General features: G+C 42.4%; 2 protein-coding genes across 2 annotated transcripts in view; one reads left to right on the top strand and one right to left on the bottom strand.

Annotated features, from left to right (window-relative positions):
* The window catches only part of LOC109528805 (zinc finger protein 420-like), a 71,330-nt gene extending 53,556 nt beyond the window's left edge, over positions 1-17,774 (bottom strand). Inside the window, exons 1-5 of the mRNA XM_019891785.1 lie at positions 17,760-17,774; positions 11,913-12,006; positions 11,506-11,687; positions 8,796-8,882; positions 4,867-5,042 (exon numbers count right to left, since the gene is read on the bottom strand). The gene's annotated coding sequence lies outside the window, so the exon portion shown is untranslated. The remainder of the gene's footprint in view (positions 1-4,866; positions 5,043-8,795; positions 8,883-11,505; positions 11,688-11,912; positions 12,007-17,759) is intronic.
* A 1,720-nt stretch (positions 17,775-19,494) lies between these two features.
* slc38a2 (solute carrier family 38 member 2) overlaps positions 19,495-20,423 on the top strand; it is an 8,089-nt gene continuing 7,160 nt past the window's right edge. The window contains exon 1 of the mRNA XM_019891816.1: positions 19,495-19,603. The gene's annotated coding sequence lies outside the window, so the exon portion shown is untranslated. The remainder of the gene's footprint in view (positions 19,604-20,423) is intronic.

Below are 20,423 nucleotides of genomic sequence, written 5' to 3'. Positions count from 1 at the left end.
GGGGGGGGGGGGTGGTTGAAACGGTATATGTATATAATTGTCTACTAAATAGGTGAATGTTGTACATAATGCGGAGAATCTGCTTCGGGCACTTGATGTATGGCCGTTCGACTTAAAAACAAAGCATGCTATTTTTATAAGCAATTAGCAGCTGGAATGTTTTTTTTTTGGGCGGGGTTTGGGGTTTTTTTTTTTTTGCCTCAAGATGCAGTACACAAAGAAAGTGTCAATCATGGCGGTCACCCCCCCGTGATGAGGATTTTCAACTCGTGCCATTAAGGTGAAGTCATACTGCGGAAAAGACAATGTGACGTGTTTTGACACCAAGCAAAACGTTTTTTTTGGGGTTTTTTTTTTTTTAAAAAGGTCAAACAGGTTGAATCCGCTTTGAGGCGGAATCTGTGCCTGGATATTGCGGTGTAGTCGTGTTGTTCATTTGATGGATTTTTATCAAAGTAAATGCGATTGGGGCACCATCCATTCATGAACTGGTGCCTTCATTGAAAATAATCAGCATTTTTTTTTTTTAAAACCTCACGACTGTGCGTAGGTCATATATTTTGAACTTGTGCCTTTCCGGATGTGAATTGACTTTTATTTACCGGTGCCTTGAGTGAGAACGACGACGACATCAAAGTCTCCTCTCTGTGTCGCATCCAGCCAAAGTGGACAACATTGACAGATCCTATGTGGATCTAAACACATGAAGCATAGAGATATTTCAAATGAAATAGTGTTTATGTGCATGATTCATTTTTTTTTTCGGGGGTTGGGGGGGCACAAGGTATTTTTTTGGAAAATTGTATATGCTCTGTAAATAATTTTATTTTATTGCACACCGACTCTCTGCATTGCTGAGAGTATCTTCTGCAATCCGTTGTTTGTTTTAGTATATATAAATATATATATAAAATGCATTTTGATTTTTTTTTTTTCCTCTCGCTGTACGACAGTAGTTTGTTTTCGCCTTTGATTGTATATTTGGAGGAAATTTTTGCTCTGTCCATTTTTTTCACGTGGTTTAGACCGACCGACACATCAGAATGATTCGAGTAGGTCGTCGCGAAGCTTCACACACACGGTCTGTAGTTTGTTATCTCTTGCTGGCCAACACTGGGTTCAAGTGTCGGCGACCTGTGAGCAATACTAAGGCGGGGAAGGGGAAAAAAAAAACGTCCATTGGGCTCCGCCTGGACAATCGATGCTCTGATCTCACTGTGCATTTACTGCTGCCATAGAAACACGTGGGGAGGTATTACTTGAACCTTGGAAAGCTTTCCACAGGCCTTTTAAAATTCATCAGCATCGCGACTGAAGGGCCCGCCGGATGGGTACAATCTCCTAAATTAAGAACGTTTCTTTATTTTGACGCCGATTGCTGTTGCCCCCACCCCTCCCCCACAATATGGTTTTGATCGGACCGCAGTGCATCTTTCACGCTGTGGGAATTAAAAGTGAACTATCAATGTTTTTTAATTGTACCCATTCAAAGGGCTTTTTTTTTTTGTATGTGTGGTGCCGTTTCATTAGGAGGAAGAATAAAAAAAAAAATGTGGAAAAAAAACGTCTATTTTTGTGCAATTCATTCCATCCGCAGGCTATCATCGCGCCGACATTCCAATACAAAGATTACATAAAATTTGAACGCGGTTCCGTTTGCCATCTTTGCCATATTTCTAACATGAGCATTCGATGTTCCTCGAGCATTCGGAAATCAGTGTTTGTGTCTCGCTTGCATCCAGCCATGACTTGTAGCACAAACTTGTTAAATTTCCAAACAGGAGATGGACAGGAAGGAGTTCGATAATCGCTCATTGGATTAAACTCAGATCGAGGTCTTGGATTTTGTGTGTGTGTGTCACGCATCTCATTTTATTCATCTCGAAGTGCAACGCCCCAGGAGTCCCTTCCCTGGCGCAATGTGACTCGCATGAGATGTCACCGTCACCAGAGAACATGCTGTAACCGACCTACTCTCCCATTACCCGTGCGCAAGATGACACCGAGCTGAGCTAGCAAGGGGCAAGAGCGGCAGCCCAGATGTCAATTTGTGTAAGGTCGTGACAATGCGCAAACGTCAGGCCCTGCTGCGTTCAAGTCAGAGCGATGGCAAAGTTATTTTCCGGTAAGGTTTGGCGGCGCCCGGCTGGATCTCACGTGTACCCGGAAGCTAAAACGTGCAGTTTTGCCGTGAAAGCTCACGAAAGAGTCACATTGAGATCACCAAATATTTTTTGTTGTGTTGTTTAAAACCAGGCGTGTCAAACTCATTTTTGTGGAGGGCCACATTTTAGTTACCGTTTCCCTTGGAGGGCCGTGAAGACTGAAACTACATAAAGAGAATAACGTTTTATTGAACTATTGTTTCAGTAACTGCAATGGGAGGTTTGGTCACAAGAAAATGCTTGCAATATGTCACTGATTTATTACATGTGAAAATTTGAAATTCTGGTCCAGATTTTAGCAAGCATCTTGGGAGTTGTCATCTTTGATTTGCTTTCGCGGGCCCGTTAAAATGATGCGGCGGGCCAGATCTGGCCCCCGGGCCGTGAGTTTGACACCTGTGTTTTAAATAGTGGCTGACAGTCGGTCTCCGATGAAAACTAGCTGCCGAACCCCGCACGACAGTTCAGTCAGTCAGCGGCGTACCAGGCGAGTGATGTTCAGTTGCGTTTGGATGATGAGGGCATCCCTCAAAAGATTTTTCAGATTTGAGAACCGCTGTTACGTACGCACAAAACTCTCATGTGACCGGCTCTCCCTAAAAAGGTGAACTGCATTCGGCGAGCCAGTCGACTCAATTTTATTTATAGAGCGCTTTAAAGACAACCACAGCTGCATCCAAAGAGCTATACACGGAGCGGCTAGCAGACAAAACTAGCGAGAGTTGTAAAAGGAAATATGTGCCATGGTTTTCTCCACGTTGAAAAGCAGTACCACGAAAAAAATGAATAAAAAATGGCTCATGAGCTAGACAGAAGACCATCAGGCAGTGCTTTGTCAAATCCTTGGGCTGTTCCTGAGTTATGAACCAACTTCTGCAAGGCAAAGTGCTTTCAACTCCGTGATAAAACCGCATCCTCCATAAAACCAGGGATGAGAATTTCGCCACCTCGCAAAAATCTCCGAGCCCATGTGCCGCAAGCGCGGCCGGCCGCACCTGTTGCCGCGGCGGCGGACGATGCCAACGCTTTCGAATCACCTCACATATTAAATTAGCATGACCTATATTCCCCAAATCTTGGCTGCTTCGTGTGTGACAGCTGCCCAGCGAGGGGAAATGCCTCGGCGGGTCATCTTGACTTACTTGGATGCCCGATTTGCCAAAAGTTTTGGCACAACTGGTCATCATAATGACAGGAAAAGAAAATGGAAGAAAAAAACTAATAATAAAAATAATATAGCGTTGGCCCTGAAAGACTTTATGGAAGTTGGAGACCTAATTGGTTTGGCCCACTTGCGAATATTCAACAGCTTCTCGATAGTGTCACTGTTTGCATCAAAAATGTGCTATTCGGCGTCATCTGTGAATGCAGGTCACATGTCGCTAAAAGGGGTTTTGTCATAAATCTGTTCTAGACGGCGTCAACCTTCAGATATTAATATGCAGCTTTGTTCTTCCATTTCCACATCGTCAGCGCATCTCTGGGGATATCCGACTTCCTTACTGACGCGCGGCCTGAACGCGCCAAAAACGCACGCATAATATATCGTGGATTGCTAAGTCATCGCACCAGACACATTTTGCGCACCGTAAAACTGAATTTCAGTTCTGATTATTTTTAATACAAATGAAACCTACAATCATTGAAACTTTTTTTTTTTTTTCCCTATTATCTTTCACGCAAGAGAAAATTCGGTGAAAAATTTGATTGGTAGTATTGATTTTAAAAACAGGAACAATTTAATGGATACATCATTAATTTTAAATCATTGTTAGGTTGAATTTGTACTGCAAATAAATGTGCCTTAAAAAATAATAATAATAATCTCAGGACATGCTGACATGTCACAGGGGGAAAGTAAACAGTTGCTACGTTCTGGCTTCAATTTGGAGAGAAAAAAAATCATTTTGCGATGAGGCTTCAGGATTTTGTCTACTGATGAAAAATGATTTACTGTCCATTCATTTGGATTTCTGATGAACTAAGTACGTGACTGAATCTCATCTTACCTGAAGAGCAGCAGTATCAAGTCCTGGGTGGGAAATTTCCAGCTGGTCCAGTTTCAAAATGACCTCTTCAGCGTACCGCGACAAAAGTGAACCGAATAAATCGCGACATTCGTGAAACAAAAAACCAAATGGCTCAACGACTCACCTGCCAACCTTAAGTTACATTCAGATATTTAAGCTCTCCAAAAGGATGAGCCCGGAGGCGATTTACAACTGTTCCCATCAGCAACAAATTCATTTTTAAAGCATGACATTGCAAAAATCCGATTTAGTGTCAAGAGAAAATAGGCATGCACTTTTTGTATGTATGTGTGCGTGCAAGAGAGATTACATAAGGTGCAAGCTTCTGGTGAGCTCACATCTCCTTCCCTGCATACGTTATGACGGTAAAAGGGGGGTCACATGACACACGCGTACATACGTGCGCGCCAACGCCTGCCTAAAACGTACGCAGGACGGTGACAAATATATTGCTCGGCGCTGGGGGAACCGGTTAAGGATGTTTCATGTTGCGGTAAGCGACTCCAAAAGACTACATGAGGTGTCTCGATGATATTTGTGTTGTTGATGTTTATATTCTGGCCTTGTTTTATGAGGTTAACGAAACAAAACAAGGGGGAGGGGCTTGGGGTGGGGGTGTACTGGCGCTTGTTGCATAACATGATGCTCAACAGAGCTAAGCTGGACCGTACCTGCAGTCCATTCAGAATGCGATTCGGTTGCCAACGTGACTCCAGGTCCTTCTCAGGTACGTGGCAGCTGCTCCGGCTTGGCGGGTGTCAAGAGATCAGAGCCTCGGGGTTGGATGTGGCGCGCCGCGCTGTGAGGAGCCGCCAAGCCGCACACCGAAAGGGGGAACATGTCGACACTGTGAGAGAAACAGCGTTTTACCGTGAGGGGGTAAACCTTGCCGACCCGAGGGTACGTACACAAGAGGGTCGTCTTGACCCCCCCACTAGAAGAGTGTCAGAGCAGCAAAAATAGAAATAGCGCATGTGAAGCGTCACTTCTTAAAAACACAGTTATATAATAAACAGTGATGTGTTCAGGTATCGCAGTTGGCGATAAAGTGAAGCGTGCTGCGATACGCGGAACCAAACGTACAGACTGTCAGCAGGGGTATTTAAAGGTCAACATAATCAAGTACAGATAAAAACGCAGCAGAGACCAGATGTCTTTTTTTTTGCCTTCAGACAATTTTGTTTTGTTTATGTACTTGGAACATCAGACAGTTTCGTTTCTGATCCCGTACAGTTAGAAACTTGAGGGGATCTCCACGGTCTCTTGTGCGCATGAGAAAGAAAGAAAAAAAATCCCCTGTTTTTTTTTTTTTTTTTAGATGTAGATGTAGAGAGAGAATAGTAGTAAGCTGGAAATGGAGCCCTGAGGAACTCCATTGCAAATATTGAGCCATTTGGATATAAGCCCATCAAACTGAACACATTGTAGTCTTTCAAACAAGCAGTTCAACCCCCCCACCCCCACCTCCCAAGTTCATAGTTATTCAAATAATTTTCTTCTGTATTTATAATGAAAAAAAAATTCACTACATTTCAGATGATCATACGATTGCTTATTATGTCAACGTGACTTTTCTAATTTATATCCATTTATTTATACAACAAATGTGACTTTACTTTTGGGTAATGTTTTGTCGCCCTCCTTGCACTGCCGACATTTCGATGTTGCTTACCGTGTTATTTCCTGTTTAGCGGATAAGATCTATAGAGGGCAAAAACGCGTGTGTGACTCATGCATACTTTCTTTTAAATCACAATCGTTATGCTGGTAATCATCGCTCGAGTAACACATTGTTCTGAGTGAGTGAAACTATTGTCGGACGTGATCATTTCAAGAGGGAAGGTTACAGGATGACCGAGCGACCGTTTCCGAATACCGGACAAATATGGCTCATTGACAATGTGCAGTTTGTCCTCATTTCCACTTCCTACGACTGCACAGACAGGTTGAATTCGATCCGCTGTACGGTAGCAACGATAACACTCATCGACAGTCTACGGGTATGAAGAGAACGTGTCATAAAGCTATTAAAGGCTGCGGCGGAACTTTTACAACCTGGCACACATCCGTCTGTGACGAGTAACATCATAACCCTCCACGACGGTGCACGTCAATCATCGGTTGCGCGAGTGGCAGAACGACACGCAAAACAATATAATTGGAAATTCCTAAACGTAGGGTCGGGATTTAAACTGTCATTTAAAAAGGCTTACCTGGGTTCTTTTAATAAAACCAACAATCATAGCCGGGAAGAAATATGGACATTGTTGTACAAGTGGGATCAACGAAATAAGTTTGGGATGGAATTCATAATAAAATCTTCATACAATACAATACATTCCAGTCTGGCTTCAAAATAAAAAGTAAGAGTACAGCACTTTGAACTTATGTTTACGCAGCTGTTGGGGCCCCTTGCGGTCTACCCTCAAGGTGAGTCGATCAATCCTGAGTCAATTGGAGTGGTGAATAGTGCATAACATGCTTCATTTTGTTTCCAATACTTCTTCGGTACTTTCTGACTTGCAGTTCTGTACACACAAGAATGCATAATTCCTTGAGCTCCGGAATATTTGCAGACGAATTTCTCCCGGGGGGCCTGTCTGGGTACACATTAGGATAGTCATGCTGGTGTTCGGCGGGTTGTTTTGTACACTTACCCCGCAAGTGAAATCATACAAATCGAGTCGACTGATCTCGAGAGGAAAGGATTTCACAGATGAATAAAGTTTTTTCTTTTAAAAACCTTAAAGGCAAATCCCACGAAAAAATGGGATTTAATGTTATCAAAAAAACACATTTTTCCGATGTGACTTTTTTTTTTTTTTTTAACTCGTTGAAGGCCTGAAGCAGCAGTCAGACATAAGGGGAGCCGGGAAAGAGCATGTTGCCCAAATTTCTTTCAGTTTAATTCCAGTTAATCAGAAAGCCAGCTCACTCTAGGCAGGGTATAGGTCGCCATGGTAACCAGCTATTTAAGACCATGTTCAATTGAGAGCCAGTCAAAAGCAATCTGATCTATCATAATGCTTTTATATTTTGTGTGCATGAGTCTTGTTTTTTTTTTTTTTTCTCCGTGCTGCCATGTCGCTTGCTGGATGAGACCTTTTATAATGCTTCCAAGACGAAGGTGAGCTGGGAAACCAAAGACACGGCGGAGCAGAACATGCTGAGGGCCGCAGGCTTGCATAACAGCAAGGTCGCCGCTAGTCACAGATAAAAATATGGAAAGAAATGTCTGCAAACAAACTGCCACCCCTGACAAGCAATTGTTCCGAAAAAAATAAAATAAAAAAAAATCGAAATTAAAGCCAACTCAAAGTGAATTTTCAGGCTGACGTGACTTCTACTATTTTTTACTTCATGAGAGATAAAAAGAAGTTGAATTATGTCAAGTGACCTTGGGTTTGTTAAATAATAAAACAAACAAAAAAAAACTATTGACGACTTTCGGATGAAAAAAAAATACATAAAATCAATTGAGTGTGGGTACCAGATGAGTAAAATGAAACCCAAGTACCGAGTATGATAAAATGGCTGAGGGGACGCTTGTGCAATAAATGTGCCGCACTGAGCGACTCCTTTTCGAACCCAAATAAAGTAAAACTGGACATATTGGAGAAGCCTTTTATGATAGACAGCCTGAGGCACACAAAAAGTGTCGCACTGCGTAAAAAAAAAAATGGTGGTCACGACAGATACTGGCTGACTATGTTCTGCTCGATATGCCACACCTGTGAGACGGATCAATTTTTTTTTTTTTTGTATCTTCTTGACTACGGGTAGTTCACATTTGTCCACTGTGGAGGACATTTGTAAAGCTGATCATCTCCCACCCGCTGCCTACAATTAAAATTAGATCCTTCTGCGTTCGACGGAGGACATTGCTTGGCGGGCTTTGGCATTTTTCGATTACATCATGAAAGAAAATGGCTTCTGTCCGCGCAAGTATATTCAATGGGAACATGAAAAGTAAGTGTGCATTACTTTTTGGCATTATTTTCTATGTCTCAGACTCTTAAAAACGCATTAAAATGTTGTCGGAATTATTTTAACTGGATTAATTGTGATGTGTTTAAAATATTTCCTTTTTTAAACTCATTCACTCCCAAAGACGTTTTTAAACGTCTTTTCAGACTTGGTCCAGAATTGGCTGGTACTGAATGAGTTAATTTTTTTTTTTTTTTCAGCCGCATTCAAATTCATAGGCTGCGTCCTCCAAAAGCCAAATTTGTCGGCCACACGGGTGTCTAAATTAACGCGGCCTTCAAATCTGGCCTTTGTTTCCGGTTTGCGAGCAGCCGACAACTAAACTACTACACAGGAAGTGCAGTTGTTCAGTATAGACCGCTCTCGTAAGCGGTGCAAACATCCCGTCTCAATTGTTTTCGATTTATTTATATATATTTTTTAAATTCTATTACAGCATTTAGGTTTTGTTGCGACCAAAATGGGCTTCTTATCAGCCCGGATGGCAGTGAAATGTAAAGCGTAGGCGTAGGAGAAAGCTCAGTCAGAGTCTGCAAGACTGTGCAATGTATCATTGAGCTTCTGGGAAGTGCAACAAAAAAAAAAAAAAGAAACAAACGCGACGAGGTCTCACCTAATGTGGGTCAAGCCGCTTTTTCAACAGGATGTCAGATGCAGTTCCTCGAAGGCGAGATGCACTTCGTGGTGCGCTTGCGCCAAGCTGAAATGAGTTAATTGAAGAACAAGTTAATATATATATTTCTTTTTTTTTTTTCTTTTTTTTTTTTTAAGGAAATGAACTTATGAATAGTTAAACTCTGCTGGTGGTGTTCTTGAAATTCCATCCCAACTGTAATTAAAAATAAATAACGCATTTGGTCTCCGTGATTACGATGACTTCGTTTTACAAAAGGGTTTCGAGAAAATCTTTTTTTAAACTACGGTACTTTTACTTCCTTCTAACTGCTTCCTTATTCTCTCATAAATGTGCGTCCAAATCAAGTTTTGTTCGTCGAAGCTACCCCGAGATGAAAAATACATGAACGGGAATCAGTTAATTTTAATTTCTATTTTTTTTTTTCTTAAGTTACGAGGCACTGGTTGTGATCTTGCCACTTGACCACCTTGCGTAATTTCCACAAAAGCAGGACTGTTCATAGTTTTTGGTGTCAGTATGGGAAGAAAATTGCGTAACATGGCGTCAAGCGGGGGGAATTGTGCTGCATCCAATCTTTGGATCGAAAGAATATAGTTAGCGGCGGCGAAAGTTGCATAACGCAGCGCCGGCAGGAACGCGGCGTCTCCGATTTTCCGTGTGCGTAAGAAGTGCAGGTTCGCGTGCACACGAGAAGTCAATCAGTCAAAACGTCCCGTCGTCTCGCTTGTGCGTCGAATGCCTGAACGCCGGCATACAAAACAAACTGCGGTCAGAGAGTAATTTTCCAGAATCGCAGGAGTGTAGCGAGTGATCTGTTCAAGAGTCATTGCTCGTGGAAAAGAAAATCTACGGTAAAAATGCAATTAAAAAAATGTTCGGGGGCGGGGGGGTACGCACAAAAATTAATACATCTCAATAATGATATTAGGCAATCAATTTCCAGGATGCGTCGGATTGACTGAATCACTGGCCAACGCAAGGGTCACCGAGGATGCTGAGCAATCATGGAAAGTCCAGAAAAACCGCAGGATCTTCAATCCACTTTCTCCCCACCTCATAATTTAATGATGACCCAACATGAGAAGAATCAAGACAAAGATAACAGCGTTGACTTTTGAGAGTGACAGTGGATCAGTGGGCTGTAGCGGCTGAAATGAGACGTTACGATCAGGAAGTTGATGCCGCCGGGTTACAGTTCACTATTCTCTGTAAAAACCGCAACTTCTCTATTGAGGAGCAATTTTTGGGGCCGACTAGAAACGCAGAAGTCGCTGCAGTAGCTTTTGAGGTCCATTGTTGGTGTTATTGTTTTGATGCCCCAATTTCATTTTTTTTTTAAACTGGGTCATTATTTTTCGCAATGTGAAGATAGGAATATTACAACAACAAAGGAGCCATTTCTGATCATACGGAAGCCATTTTGCATGTACATAAGATTTATTAATAGTCTCCAAAAACCGACTACAATGACATTATAGGCGTTGACTCTAATTAATGGACAGCGTGTCGTATGAGTCAAAAACGTAACATAGGAAACATTTTGTTGCCCCCCCAAAAAGTTCAACGTTTCCTTTCACCTCCTTGAAGTGTCATTTCAGGTTACAAACACTTGAGTAATTTTTTTTTTTTTCGGAACCTATTGGCCAGCTGCTCCTCTCGAGACTTCCGTGTTCAAATCTACTCTTGTTCTTTTGCCAGTTCGAAATAAAATCGGCAACGAGCTGTGTGCACCGGCTCCAAAACTGGACAAAAAAATCTATTTTTGAGAGCCATAATTCTGTAAACAATTTCACCGTTGCAGTGGAATTCATTGAAGATTGGGCTTGCTGTTGTGATTGCAGTGTTGCGCTGGGGGCCTGTTGACAATAATTATAAAAGGGGTCAGCAGTAGAGAAAAGCATCTTTATCGCCAAGGGAAAAATTCCAGCAAATGACATTGCTAGAACATAGAGTGCATATTAAAAGTCTACACACGCCTGTTCAAATGCCAGGATTTTGTTTTTGTTTTTTTTTGGGGGGTGACAAAATCAAGACCATGCTTTATTTGAAAGCATTTTCCACTGCTAATGTGACCTATAACATGCACATCTCAATAAAATAAATAATTTTTGAGATGGCAAGTGAATAAAACTGACTAAGATAATGTACTTGCAAAAGTGTACACACCCTCTCAAACTGTAACTTGACCGTGTTTATAAATAAGCATTTATAAAAGTGCCCAACATTTGTTTTATTTCCTAGCAGGTGCCTGAAGGGTTTTGGTGCTAAGATTCACTGCTGTTTTGAACTTTGAACTGTACATCATTGTTGTGATTCACTTGAGCGTGTTGGTCTTCTGGTGATGAGCAGAGAGCACTTCTGGAATTTTGGCCCAAAGGTTTAGACATTTCATTGGGTCAAAACACATGTGGAAAAAGTGGGTTAATGTCCTTTTTTGTCAGGTTCTAGACCAAACCGAATAATGTTTTTGGATTCCAGAAATGCAGGTCAGACAAGGCGCGATAAAAATATTTACAGAAAAAAACGATAGTCACAAGGAGCCAGGAGAAACGACGCGTAAACAAAAGCACTTGCAAAAGGCAAAGGACTCAGAAAAACCAAGAATAAACACACGAAATGTCAAGAAGCCAATAACGCAAAGCCAAAGCTCAAACGCAATCAGAAAAAAATAAATAAAGATACTTACAAACGAGAGCGACTGTGGAGAGTATCGAGAAATCTCGAAAACTACACTTGAAGCACTACGGCGAACACGGTCAATCATCCGACAAGAGACTAAGCAGCGTGGCAGTCTTTGAATCCAGGGTGGGCTTGACTGGGAAATACTGAACAGGTGGGCCTGCAGGAGGGAAACGCCCTTCACTCCAGCTAGGGTCGAAAACAAAACAGACAGACATGACATTTTTATACAATAAAAACCTGGCATTTGAACAATTGTGAGTACGGTTTTTAGATACACTGTATGTGATTGGCCGTTACTTTTTCTGCAGTGGAGACTATTTTGTACTGTATACTGTTTAGACACGGAAAGAGCCATTTTGAAATTGACACCGAGCCAAATACTGGACATATTTTGGTGCGTCTGTTATTCACCGTCGTGATCGTGACGACTTGGCTTTTCACGGTGTTGCATCCTCTTCCCGCCATCAGGCCTCCCTCCGTCAGTTTGTGTCCTCTCGACCTCCATCTGCGGTCAAAGGAAACTGTCATAGCGAAGGCATGTTGGTGCACTTCCTGTATCGCAATATTACTACATACTGAGACAGGCAGAGACAAGACCAAAGTAGACAGGAACTCTCAGGCGTTATCGCCGGCCGACTAGGCCCGTTACTTGGAAGCTTATCTGTCCCACGAGCAAACATGTGACTGCATCTCATCGTCAACCTGAGGGCCCCCGATGTTGTTACCATGACCAAAGAAAAAAAAAAAAATTAAGCATAGTTTTGTCGTCAAACGGAGCCAACTGGAAACTGGAGACATTTGAATACAATAAACTGCCTTCACAAAAACAATCAAGTTCAGTTTGGATTCTCGCTGTCAGAGCAGAGAAATGAGACAAGCCCCAAACGGAGGTCGTCTCACCAGTGTTCAAGTGAAACGATGCTTTGTCATGATTATACCCTGCATGTTGATGATACAGAGACGTGGCTGATGCGCCAAAAAAGAATAACTACAGGGAAGGGATGAGAAGCTCCCACATCAGAGGCCTGGAGGCTAAAATGAATGCTAAGAAGTCACGAGTCTCGCTGTCTCTCACTCTAAATCGTGTGTGTGTGTGTGTGTGTGTGTGTGTGTGTGTGTGTGTGTGTGTGTGTGTGTGTGTGTGTGTGTGTGAGAGAATCCCCTCTGGGTCACTCCAGCACTATAATTCCAACGCCACAGCCCTGCACTGTAAACTGAATCACCCCCGTGCACCGTCTGCACCCGAAACGTTCTCACCGTTAGCCGTGTTCATGCGGAGCGACTGGAGCCGTCAAACTGAGCTGACCTGACTTTTCAATCTGACGCGGGCCCAATTAAGTCAAAGAGTTGAATAAGGAGAGGACATAGAAAGTGTACACACCTCTGTTGATATGGTAAGTTTAAAAAAAAGAACTTAATCAAGGGTTAAATTAAAAATAAAGTTCAGCTGTTCTCGCAGTCTTTTCCTGCCATTTTTTTTGGTTGCCCTGTAGCAGAAGGTTTTGTGCTCACACTGAAATTTGGAACTGTTCAGCAACCCACTATTAGAGGATATGTGCGTTTGTGCAACACTTTGAAATGACTTCTCTTGGTCTCATTGTTTCCATATCACCAAATCCTGACATTAGAACAGGGGTGTCTAGACTTTTTATATTCACTTTCGCTGTGTACAAAGTGGCCACTTCACCGGGCAGGTGAACATGATAATGGCATCCACTAAACAGCCTTTTAAAGATCATGACACTGTCAGATAAGCTTTCAGTTGTATTTCACTTGTTTTTATGGGTATAATTAACGTGGTAAATGACAACAGAAACGCCTCAGAGCAAAATCCTGGATGCAATCCAAAATGCAATGGGAACCTTTTTCTTATGTAATCCCACTCACTGAAACATCAACACATACCAACTCCTTAGCGAAGGAAAGCAATCATTACATTTAATGACGGTGTAAATGAGAGACGATAAAGGGCATTCTCGATACAGGATGGCATTGCTACTGTTGTGATCAATGAAAACCGACTTGAAATTTTTTTAATTGATGATCGGAAAGGTCTAACAATGCAGGTTAAAAAAAAAAAAACGCAAAAGATTTTTGCACGAAAAATGCAACGAAAGCAATTTTGTTTTTAAATCACTTTTTTTAACAGTGTGACCTTTGACACAGTTCTCCCTCCTTTGTGTCTGGGCTTCACTGTATAAAGCTCCACGGCGGAGGGGAGCGGGGAATCAGCAGGTTCACAGGGCGGCTACAGGGCCATCCCGGGTGAAAAGTTTTCAGAGATTGAGACGGGCGGCCTCCCTCACCCCGCTGGGGCCCCTAAGGCTAACGTGACCCCCCCCCCCTCCCCTTTCCCTCCCTCCCCACCATCCCATTTGTGCTCCTGTCAAAAAGAATGCGCCTGCTAAACCACTTTCCCACCACTAAGAGGATTACTAAGGTAATGCCCGCATATCAAGAGATGCTCTGGCACATTTGGACACAGGGCTAGCTTAATTTAATAACTCATGTAGAAAGCTGGGCGAGATTTGCTGTGCGGCCGCTGGGGCGCCACGCTGGGATATCATTTGGTTGGAGGCTGCGAGTTGAAACGCGGAAGCATTTCTTTTTTACGTGGGTTCCCAGACGTGTAATTTAGTACCGTATTTTCCGCACTATAAGGTACTTCGGAGTATAAGGTGCACCTTCAATGACTGATCTGTTTTAAAACAGTTTTTATATTTAAGGCGCACTGCATTAGAAGGCGCATCGAAGCTACTATAAAGGCTATGGTTGCATTATGCATCCACTAGATGGAGCTACGCTAAAAGGAATACAATACAATACAATGCAGCTTTATTTTTATAGTGCTTTCACAACCACTGCAACAGTAACAAAGCGCTTTACACAACATTTAAAATACTCTGTTCAAGAAATAAGAATATTGATGCATTTATAAGGCGTTAAGGTACTTCGGAGTATAAGGTGCACCTTCAATGACTGATCTGTTTTAAAACAGTTTTTATATTTAAGGCGCACTGCATTAGAAGGCGCATCGAAGCTACTATAAAGGCTATCGTTGCATTATGCATCCACTAGATGGAGCTACGCTAAAAGGAATACAATACAATACAATGCAGCTTTATTTTTATAGTGCTTTCACAACCACTGCAACAGTAACAAAGCGCTTTACACATTTAAAATACTCTGTTCAAGAAATCAGAATATTGATGCATTTATAAGGCGCACTGTCGGTTTTTGAGAAAATTGAATGCTTTTAGGTGCACCTTATAATGCGGAAAATACGGTATTTAAATTTAAAACGTTGCCGTCCTGTCTAAGTAGTACTAGTAGTTATATCAATACCGTGTTAACACTACCACCCACATAAGTGGGCTTTATTTTTGGTATAGAGCACATACTTTGTGACATTTTTGTTCCATATTGTATCGTTAAGATTTCCCTAACGTAAAATACGAAGCGTGGAAGTCAACATGTCAGTTTACCCGCAATGGCTCAAAACACGGCAGCTAATCCCGTGATGCTTGCTTAACTCCATTCACACCTACGTCGCGCGGGCGTGTTTAGTTAACGAATGTTTACGTAGCGGGCCGTGGGATTCAGATCCCATCAGGATCATCCGAGCGTCTGTGTGAGCGTGTGCGTACGTGCGTGAGGGGGAGGGCTGTGCGATGTGACAAGGTTGCCCAAAAGATAACCTACTTCCTCTGTGGCCACTTGTTTGCTTTACAGTCTGATGCCCACCGCCGGCCTCCTTTGTGTCCCTCGTGCCAAAAAAAAAAAAATGGCGGGCGTGTTCCTGTGGCCGGACGCGGAGCCGAAAAACGGAGGCGCGATATGGGGATACAAATTGGCAAAACTGGAATTTTTGTCAGAAATATGTACAATTGTCCAGGTAGTGTTCACGATCTCAAGCTGTACTTAAAAGTACCTTTCTTTCCTCAACATTTTAGCCCGCCCCTTGCGGCGATACAAACCCAACAACCCCTATTATTTTCCTAATAAAGCCCGGAGAGCGTGAGACCTCCCCGCTGTCTATATTGTAACGAAAACACCTCCGGGGAGGCGCAGTGTTCCAAGAACTATCACAGTTGGGGCAGGGTGACTAAGGTTGGAGAGCAAGAAAATCCCTCGCCTTTTGTGCTCGAAGTAGAATGTATTACAGTCTGGGGTTAGTGTGGCGCTGGTGGTTGGTGGGGTTGAAGTGATCGGTGCTGATGCAGCAGGGGGTGGGGGGAGGGGGGGTCTTGGTGGGAGAGAGATATGATATGTTAGGAAGCGTTTATCCGGTCAGCACGGTTATGCAACGTAATTGCAGCCGAGGACGTGATTGGCAGTGAATGGAATCAAAAGGAAGACACGTTCGCTAGCCACACCGTTAGCGTGAATTGAGCACTTGAGGGTGCCGGTGTTGGTTTAACCCTTTCAGGGACAGCTGGTCATTTTATCAGGTTAGAGGTTGTCATTATTGGTGCGTGAAAGGGGTGAGTAGATGTCTGAACCTTGGACTACAGTTTGTTTTCTTTCGGGCAAACTAGATGTCACGAATCCGAGATCCAACCGGGGAAATTGAAGGTGATATCAGTTCTGGACAAAAGTCTTTGTGTGATTTCCAATCATTAGATTTGGCAAAATGACAGCCATGTTTTTTTTTTTGTTTTGTTTTGTTTCATTTTGTCAAAACAAGAACCCGCATGGTGTAATCAGTGTCATATAAATAAATCAAGATATATTTTGATGCACTGTCCTCAAAAAAATTACTAAACTGGAGTTAGCCCACTTGCTGTTTTTTGTGTGTGTGTGTAAATAAATCAAGGATGCTAAAAATTAGAACCATTTACTGTGGCGCAAATCCTAAAAAGACAAAACTGGAAAATGTGTCGAGCGAAAGTTAAGGGGTGGACATTTATAGTAATGCTATTGCTAAAAAAATAATAATAATAATAATTTTAAAATTTTATTTTAAAAATTTTAAATTTTAAAAATATATTTTTTTTTACATTTTTAAATTTTTAAATTAAACTTTGGAATTTAATCTGGTTTCCTATCATAAAGGGATTGGATTGAAAAATAGCAGCCAGACATTTTGTTTCGTGTCTTGACTCCAAATCCTTTGAGAAAAGCTCGCGCTGTACAAATTTAGCATTAACGTCAGCACTGTCACTTACAGAGGACAAAAAACAACAACAACAAAAAAAAAAACTGCTCTATCCCAAATGATTTTTTTGCGGAAGCAAATTTGTTTGAAGCTTCACTGACAATGCAAAGCCACGGCCACACCCATAAAAGTCAGTTGAGCCGCATTGTTGTGCGCCGCCAGCCCTTCGGCTGCCTTCAGCATCCGTGCCTTCTGCATCCACGCGACGTTCGACTGACAGCCTTGTTTCGCCGGGGGAGAGAACGTCAGCACTATTAGCTCTGGCGTGCAGACGCGGCATTTGTGCTGACCCCGTATTGCTCGCAAGGGGATCAGTCACGGGGGAAAAAAAAAAAAAAAATGAAGGCAGAGTTGTTCAAAAAGGGAGTAGCAAAATCTGAACGGGTGGAGAGCTATTGACTTACTCACCTTTTGTGAGTGAGTGAGTCTCTGTAATTGTTTAAATTGCTGCAGTATGTTGATGAGAGGCGACCGGTACCAAGTAGTCTGACCCTGATCCATTTTTTTTTTTTTTAAATCCGATTTCGGTCTCGCAGATAAAGTCTGCAAACAAAAGCCTATACACAGAAATCATACACGTTTGCCGGTTAAACAAAATCAAGAAAAGCTGCAAGGGAGAGAATTGTCCTTGTGTGTTCACTCGGGCGTATGTTTGCTTTAACGTTTACCAATGACCATACGTCACGTAAGAAAGGGGGGGGGGGGGCATGTAAATAATTCATGCTCATCCTGTACATCTTTACTAGACTTCATCGTTACGACTAAATGAGAGGAACAAGATTTTCTGGTTTGGTTATGGTGTCTGCAACAACATACATTATGTAATTGCACAGAGGGGGGTGTCACAGGACGTTGTGACATCATTTCAACATCACCGGGGCTCACGGCCAAGTTTTTCAGTTCTGTGTTGGGATCGGTCGGTCGTAAATATGGCAGATAGAAGAGTATCATCACGCACAAAAATAATTGGGTCATGTCTTCGGGCAGTTAGGCGAGGGACACCCTGAACCGGTTTGCCAGCCAATCGCAGGGCACAAATAGACAGACAACCCATCCGCGCTCACGCTCACACCTTGGGACAATTTGGAGTGTTTCCTTACCTTGTCATGCGTGTTTTTAGAATGTGGGAGAAAACCGGAGTACCCGGAGAAAACCCACGCAGGCAAATGCAAACTCCACACAGGAAGGCCAGAACCGAACCCTGCACCTGTGCACCGTGAGGCCGACGTGCTAGCCGCCTAGAAAAAAAACGTGGGACAAAATCATATCTTTTGAGTTTTGAGAGACAACAAATGGTGCAAATATTGATGAATATTTTTTTTTACATTTGCATAGATTACTACAAAAGCATACACAGGTGACAGTGATACTGCTTTACAGGTCTAACCAGTAAAAAGGCGGTTTTAGTGAAAGGAAAGAAAGGCACTGGCTGGTGGAGTAATAAATAGAAATCTTTTTTGGGCGGTGTGGGGCAGTGAAGAATTGTTCTTCAGATCGCTGCTTGTTGTTAAACAAGTCATAGCAAAAAAAACAAAAAAAAATAAAATAAAAAAATCATTCGTACGACTGCTCATGTCTCGAAAAGCTTTTAAGTTGGCTCACTCGATTCTCAAGGATCCACTTGATCGCATTTTCATTTTTACAATGATGATTTTCGCCCGCGGCTTTAGCACGAGCCGCCTTTTTTTTTCTGCGGAAATGCCAGTTGATAATTAACCCCCCCTGTTTTACAGTCTTCGATTGCATCAATAAGAAACCAGAAACCGGAGTCATGGAAGCTTTCCAGACACCTGAGGAGCAGAGGAGAGTGTGTGAATGGGGATCAGAATAACCGATGTCACATGACAGCGTTTGTGTGTAATCTGCTTGTGACTGGGAGGTCTGCTTTGAAGGGGGGGGGGGTAAGGGGGAGCTAATGTGTTTGAGGGGGGAGCGGAGGGGGGGTGTAACCTAATTCTCATTTAAGGAAATCCAACTCCACCGAAAGCTCTTGTCCAATTTCTCCGATAACAATGAAAACTCATTCAGTATCAGCCAGTTCTAGACCAAGTCTGAAAAGACGTTTAAAAACGTCTTTGGGAGCTGAATGAGTTTGAAACGGGGAATCCAATTGTTTTTCCTTCAAAATTGCGATTGCGGTTTCATACGCGACGAGGTGTCATGATCTTCTTCCCATGTAAAGCAGCAAAGAGAGCAGCGTAGGTTCGTTAGGATTGCAAAAAAAAAAAAAAAAAAATGTCACAATTTAACAACTTCACATTTGGCTTTGAATGGCCTTAACTGAACCCGAAAGAAATTTACAGATCCGAATGATGAAGTTCTCCCGCCCCCCCCACGGCCCTCCCCCCCGCCCATGATTTCAACACATGAACATCATTGTGTAAAAGTACACTCCAGCATTCCGATCATTTTCCCAAAAGGGGAGTGTCTCCAGGTCACAGTGTGTTCTGTTTGTATACAGAAGCGACGTCATCAGCCGTGCGTAAAGCGCCTCCTCCCCTTCTTCCGAGCCCAGTCGCCGCCCCCCCTCCTTTTTTTTTACCCCCTCCTTCCTCACCCTCCCGCCTCCTCCACTGTTTCGAGGCGGCTGATGCAATGCTTTATAAAAGGGTGACTCCACATCCCTCGCTTTAGCGGAACACTCATGCCTTTTCGGTGCGCAACGTATTTTTTGGTGGGGAAATTGGGTTAGATTTAAAAACCTCAGTTTCCACTGTGTTTTCGAAGAGTCCATTTTTTGCGATTCGCTTTGTTTTTATTTGTGTTGTCTTGTCAATTTTTTTCTGTTTGTAACCTAACATACAGATTTTTTTCTGTTTGTTTTCAATTGATTTTTGTTTTCCAAGGATCAGACAGCTTTTGGAGTCTTTTTTTTGGTGTCAGCCGGATTTTTTATTTTTTTGGAAAGGGATTTTACAGGCGTCCTGTCATCTTCGCTCAGAAGGTAAGAATGCCGGCATGCCATGCGTCTAACAGGAAGAAAAGCCGGAGGAAGAAAGACGCCGGTTTAAAATATTCATGAGGTCAAATGTTTTTAATAACAAACTCATTCACTGATACTGTCGGTTTACTTTTCAGTCATTATTATTATTTCATTTTTGCATAATTTTGAATGAGACCAGTGAGGAAAAATTGGATTTCCCATTTGAATCCCTTTCATGTATTACTCGGTCAACAAATTATTTTTTTTTTAAAAAAAAAACGTCTGTGATTCTGCGGTGTTCGAATGATGACACACTCTGCAGACATGACTTAATACGCGGTATATGATGCATGCTCGGAAAAAAAAAAAAAAAAAAGGTTGTGGTTTTTCAAGTGGGTGGGAAGAAAAAAAAAAAGAAAAAGGACGAGGGCCATGCCCATAAAAAGGGACAACACGTGCCATTGTTTCCATTGGAGTCGGTCATTCCACGTAATGTGATTAAAATGATCTGGGCGCACGGTTTGTGGCCTATTTGGGTGGGTTGCGCGTCTGGGCACTTTGAAAAACTAATTATAGAATTTGTCCTATTCTGAAGATGAAATTAACTTGATTGGTTGAGTCACCACGTTGCAATTTGCATCGGGATGATGTGCTGAAAAGGATTTGACACGCCCTGGAATGTTTTAAAAAAAAATATATATATTTTTTTGGGGTCATGCTTTCAAATTCATTTTGCGCAAAAAAAAAAAATAAATAAATAATCTACACTGCGGCTTTTTGTCATTGAGCGGGCTGAGGTGAACTCAGATGCCGGTCTGGTATTTTTCCACTGCCTGCCGGT

Source organism: Hippocampus comes, unplaced genomic scaffold (assembly GCF_001891065.2).
Source record: "Hippocampus comes isolate QL1 unplaced genomic scaffold, H_comes_QL1_v1.1 scaffold63, whole genome shotgun sequence".
NCBI classification, from domain to species: domain Eukaryota; kingdom Metazoa; phylum Chordata; class Actinopteri; order Syngnathiformes; family Syngnathidae; genus Hippocampus; species Hippocampus comes.
Note: the sequence above shows the minus strand (reverse complement) of the source record. Positions and strands in the feature narration are given on the sequence as shown.